This window comes from Orycteropus afer, unplaced genomic scaffold, assembly GCF_000298275.1.
Source record: "Orycteropus afer afer isolate SDZICR_OR568_19922 unplaced genomic scaffold, OryAfe1.0 scaffold00016, whole genome shotgun sequence".
NCBI lineage: Eukaryota > Metazoa > Chordata > Mammalia > Tubulidentata > Orycteropodidae > Orycteropus > Orycteropus afer.
Window position 1 is genome coordinate 11,129,265 of NW_006921603.1, and position 6,344 is coordinate 11,135,608.

At 39.8% G+C, this 6,344-nt stretch overlaps 1 protein-coding gene across 1 annotated transcript in view; it reads left to right on the plus strand.

Moving 5' to 3' along the window:
• REEP3 (receptor accessory protein 3) overlaps window positions 1–6,344 on the plus strand; it is a 68,320-nt gene that overhangs the window by 5,980 nt on the left and 55,996 nt on the right. The window lies entirely within an intron of this gene.

The following is a 6,344-nucleotide window of genomic DNA, read 5'->3' on the forward strand; positions in this document are numbered from 1 at the left end:
CTGGTAATCCTGTCTTCCTCTTGTAGGATTAGAGGAGGTCAGAACGTGTGGCCTCCTTGCTGTTTTTGCAACAGGGTTATGTTCCTTCTAGACGCCCTAGGGAAGAATCTGTTCCCTTGTTTTTTCCAGCTTCTAGAGACTGCCGACACTCTTTGGTTTATGGCTTCCATCATCTTCAAAGCCCACAATGTCAGGCTGAGTCCTTCTCACAGTGCCATCTTGGGTTCATTTCTCTTCTGTCTCTCTTGTGGCCCACCTGGATAATCCAGGACAGTTTCCTCATCTCAAGGTTAGCTAATTAGCTCCCTTAATTCCAGCCACAACCTGGTTTTCCCATTACTGTGTAACCTATTTTCATATTCTGGAGATTAGGAAGTAGAATTGTGATGAGGGGTGGGGGAGTATGGGGGTATTATTTGGCCTACCACGATATTATCTCACCAGTCCTTATTACAACCTTATAAAGTACACATGGAAGACATTCCAATATTGGAAGCTCAGAGAAGCTTACCCAGGGGCCTCATGGATCGTAAAGACAGGATTGGTACCAGGTCAGAAATCTTCTGTTTCTAATATTTTACTCCTTCTCTGCCATGTTACCTTTAGAAAGGTAAGTCAGGATCCAAGCTTCACGAAGTTGAAACAGCTTTCACAGCCAGCCAGTGAACATGCTTCTGATCAGTCCCAAAGGTAGACCTTCAGGTGCCACAACTATATGAACATTTCCAGGAGGGCCAATGAGACAACTTACCTAGAACTAGGGCAAGACCCATATGCATCTAAATCAACTCTGAACAAAGAGTACAAAGAAGAAATGAGATGTTTTGCAAAGTTCTGTAAAGCCTGGGCAATCCATTAAGTATTTCCAGCCTAAATTTACCTCTGACAAATAATTTGAGCAACTTGTACTCACCTCTCAAAAGAGGCTGAGTCTCTCCCAAGCTTAGCCATCCTGTTTAACCTGTGACTGTAAATTAACAGTTTTATCAGAACTCTGACATCATAAACTTTTCCTGTTTGGTCTCACTACCATCGAGTTGATTTTGACTCATAGCGACCCCTCCTTGGGTTTCCGAGGCAGTATCTCTATGGAAACAGATTGCCCACTCTTTCTTCCGAGGAGTAGCTGATCAGTTATAACCAGCTAGCCTTCTGGTTAGCAGTCAAATGCCTTAGGCACTATACCATTCAGTCCAAATTTGCTTTGTTTTTTTCAATGCAATAGTTTCTTAGTAAAATTAACCTGCTTAAAATTGCTATTATATTTTTATTATATATTTAAATTGCTATTATTATTTGAATATAAGTTTATTGTTCTCCATCAGAATGTAAATTCTGTAAGGGAGGGGTTTTGTTGCTCTGTTAATTGTTATATTCTCATACCTGGAACAGTGTATAGCAGGTACTCAATATTTTTTTAGGGAATTAATTAATTAAGGAGAAGAGTTGACTTTTGAGTCTATGTCAAATATTAAATTGTGTTTAGGAGAGCATGTATATTTCTTAATTGGACTGTTGTAGTTTCTCATCTTTGATTCTATTAAGTTAGTGCACAGTTCAGTCTGAACACTTATCCCAAAGCCCAATTTCTTTGTGATATTTGGTTATGACCTAAATTATACTGATAACTACTTCAAAATTATTTTCAGAAAGTAAACATTTTCAGTTAATTTACTTCTTCCCACCCTAACTACTACCATTCCCCCAAAGCCTGCAAATAAATAGTAGATTGCACCTGATAAAACAGATGCTGTGTTCAAATCAAAACAAATGGAAAGAGCTGTATATTTTGGCAACCCTTCTTTCTTCCTTTGCCTATTTTTAAAGCAGAGCTTTCCTAGGATATAATTTCCTGTATAGTGTGACTGATATGGCCTAGTTAAAGTCTTTCAGCCTTACAGTAATTGAAATGTAAACTTACTGAAGAGTTAGTATGGTTTTGCAAATTTTTTCAGACTGTTTCCATCTCGTGACTTGAAAATAGGGTATTTACTTCCAAGTTGTGTGTAATTGCTGTTGCTTTTCTAGGAAGCCAGTGTTCTTATTCTAAGAATGTTTGAGGAAAGTGGCAATAAGAAGATTGGCTAGCAGCACTTGAAAATCAAAATCAGACATTTGGTTCTGAACTTACTGTGAGCAGGAACAAAGCACATACAAAACCCTAGGAGAGTACCTTTAAAAGGCCTAGAAATGGCACTCTAAAACCCTGTTGACTTTGTTTCTGAAAGTGACCTAATATTTGGCTGGATATTTGAGTGAATTGAAAATGAACAAATATACACCCCATGCCAATTTTACAGCTTTTGCTGATTAGTAAGATCTGAAGTTGGTTTAAGGTAGAAAAGAAGGGGAAAATGTATCAAATAATTTATCTTTATTGGTAAGAAGTGTTCCCAGGCATCTTTTGACATTTTTGGATTAAAAATATTCATTTGATTCAAAGGCTTTAATAATTAGGAAAGTATAAAGATTAACCCACTGATTAAGGTGAGAATTTTACTGAATTTAGTTTTTTCAGGCCACATGCCTGCCTGTAATTTTTCCCCCACTTTGTATACTTTTAATTTAGGTTTTATTTTTATCAAGCTGTATTTATAATGTAAAGGAGCTCTGGTAGCATAGTGCCTAAGGCACTTGACTGCTAACCAGAAGGCTGGGGGTTCAAAACCAACAGCCACTCCTCAGAAGGAAGGTTGGGCAATCTACTTCCGTAGTGATACTGCCTCAGCAACCCAAGGAGGGGTCGCTATGAGTCGGGTCTGACTCAACGGCGCATAACAACAACAACAACATTTATAATGTAAAGAATGGAATAGTTTTTCAGGACTTATTGTAAAAAACAGTTTCCCACCCTCCCCGTTCCTATTTTTCACTCTCTAAAGGTAACTACTTCCATCTCTTTTGTCCTAATCTTTTACTGTTTGTTATTGATTGCACCGTATTCCCCAGAAATTTATATTGAAGTCCCAATTTCATCCCTAGTACATGTGAACATAACCATGTTTGGAAATGGGGCCTTCAAAGATTTTATCAGTTAAATTAACATGAGATCATCCTGGAGCAGCCTGGGTCCTGGTCCAATCTGAGTGATATCCTATAAAAAAGGAAAAGAGACAGAGACAAAGGGAAAAAGACCATGTGATGATGGAGTTTGCTGTACCTACAAGCCAAGGAACACCTAGGGCTATGTGAGCTGGAAGGGACTAGAAAGGATACTCTCCTGGAGCCTTATTAGAAGATAGGGCCCTTTGGACAACCTAAATTCTGACTTCTAGCCTCTAGAACTATGAGGGAATAAATTTTTATTCTTATAAACCACTTTGTGGTATTTTATGGTACTTTTTTACAGCAACACTAGGAAACTATTACAGTATTTACTGCCACATTCTAAATAACAACCTTATATTGTTATTCCTTAATCTTTCAAATGGGTATCATCGGTTAACTTCCTACTCTGAAATTTCAAATGATTTGTTAGTTTCCCAGTGCTATATATACATGCATATTTCCCTATAACTTCCTGATATCATTACACTGTAATTTGGGTTGGATCAATTCATTATTTGCATTATTCAGATTAAGTTAAAGAGAAGCAATAGAATATAAAAATTAAGAGTATAGCATCTGGAACCAGGGTGCCTGGATTATCATCCCAGCCCCACCTGTAACAAAGCTATAATTTTGAGCAAGTTATTTGACCTTTCTGTGCCTAAATTTCCTTGTCTGTTAAATGACTACAGAAGGGAAGGGAACAAGATGCTTGGTTTAGTCAAACATACCATGCCATGCCCCTACAGTAAAGACATAAGAAACTAAGTGCAGCAGATACAGGCAACAGTCTTAGAACCCTGAACAGCAAACATAAGGATGAAGAATTAGATTAAACACTGAATGGAAGGGGAACCTGGATGAAAACAGTGAACAAGGAGACATAGAGATTGTAGGTACCTTGCCAGCCAACCCAGCACAGCATGACTATCTTGAGACAAAGCAAGCAGCATCCCTGGGTGAGAAGCACATGAAAGCAACTTCATGGAATCCCCAATAGGAGGCACAGATACAGTGCACACAAATCCTGAGTGAAGCAAGGTGAGCAAAACAAGAACCAGATTTAATGAGAGTTAAGTGCAAGAAGGTGAGCAAGATCTTCAGGGATCTAGGTAACAACAGAGCAGGGAGGGAGCCAGAAAATAGGGGTTGAAGACACAGAGGGGAAAGTCCTTGGAATGGCAGCTGGAGATACTGGACTCCAGACAGCAACCTCCTCTTACATTGGGTTGGGGTAGGGCCCTGATCACCAGCTGCATTTGGAAAGCAGAGCCCTGACCCCCACACCAGTGATGAGCAACCAGAGGAGTATGCTCCCCTCCCCACTGCTATCTCAAGTTACCAGAAGTATAGCCCCCACAACCCTTGCCCACCCAGAAACCTCTGGTGCCTCCCTGCCAACCCTCCCCCATCTGGCATGGTATGCATTCTGATACTGCCAGACAAATGGCCAGTGGTACACATGGCCAGCCCACCTGCATACTGTCGCCTGCCATTCCACTCCCCTGGTAGCTAACTGTCCTCACTCACAAGGATCATGCATAATATGACCCTCCACCATCCTAGCAACTGGCAGCACGTGCTCTCTTGTCCACCACAGCCATTTCCCAGTGGCCACCAGCACGCACTCCAGTGATTCTCACTTTGCACACTCCCATGCTCACTGCCTTGGTGATTGGTGATTGGCAGTGCATACTCCCATGTCTCCTTGTCCCACACCCCTGATGATTAGCGTCACACACACTTACTCACTCTGCACTGTCCCCCAGCAACTGATGGCTCATACCACCTTGGATCATATGTTGCATGCCCCTCAGGCGTTCCACCAATTAGTGGAGCACACTCCTGTTCATCAACACTCTGCTACCCCCAAAACTGGCAGTGTGTGCTCCTGCACTACCAAGCTGGCAACGAGCAGTGTGTGTATACTGCCCACTTGGCAATCAGCAGCAAAATAAAGGTGCAGAAAACCTTCCTGAAGAAGAGATGATAATATAACTAACTGATAAGGAATTCAAAAACTTACAGATAGAGTCCTCAAAGAGATCAAGGAAAAGACAAACAGAGAAAACCCTGTGAAGAATTCAGGAAAACAATACAAGAACAAAATAACTACTACCAATAAATAAATAAATAAATAAATTTAGAAACCATATGAAAACAACAACTAGATAGCCAAAAGATCAACAACAAAATATCAGAAACAAATAACTCAATGGAAGGACATAGAAGTAGAATTGAATCAGTGGAAGAAAGTATTAATAAAATAGAGGACAAATCCCTTGATACTAGACTCTTTGAGGAACAATTAGATAAAAGAATAAAGAAAAATGAAGAAAGCCTAAGAGTTATGTGGGATACTATCAAGATGATGAATTTATGCATTATTAGAATTCCAGGGAGGAGGAGAAAAAAATCAGAGAGAGAATTTTCAAACATATATTGACAGAAAACTTCCTAATATCATGAAAGACAAGAAGGTTTCCATCCAAGAAGCTTAACAAACCTCATACAGTGTAGGCCCCCAAAAGAAAGCCACCAAGACATATCATAATCAACTTTCCAAAACTGAAGACAAAGAAAGAATTGTGAGAGCAGCTTGTAAAAAATGAAGTATCACCTACCAAGGGCCACCAATAAGACTAAGTGATTTCTCAGCAGAGACCATGCATGCAAGAAGGCAGTGGTATAACATAATATCCTGGAAGAAGAGAATTGCCAACCAAGAATCATATACCCTGCAAAATTGTCTTTCAAGTACAATGACAAAACTAGGATATTCCCAAATAAATAGAACTTAAGGGAATCTGTAAAAATCTGACCAACATTGCCAGATATGTTAAAGGGAGTCCTTCAGACAGAGAAGGAGCTCTCATGGTGTAGTGGTTAAAGCATTCCTCTGCTAACCACAACATCGATGGTGAAACCCATTAGCCACTCTGTGGCTCTCTGCTTTTGTAAAGATTTACAGCCTTGGAAACCCTGTGGGGCAGTTCTACTCTGTCCTAAAGGATCTCTTTGAGTCAGAATCGATTCAATGACAGTGGGTTTTGGTTTTTTTGATCATCACTGATTTCAAATTAACCAATGTAACGATGCTTCATCATCAGTTAGAAATCAGACAATGACTTTGGAACATGACTTGATAAGAGCCTGACCTTTGGCTCTCATCTAGCATTATTGATGCTTTTAAGAGCATTGGACAGGATATTCACGTTCACCATTATGACAGCACAGAAAGATGGTTGAACACTGATTTTCTGATAATCCCCCACCTTATGTCTTTTTTTTTTTTT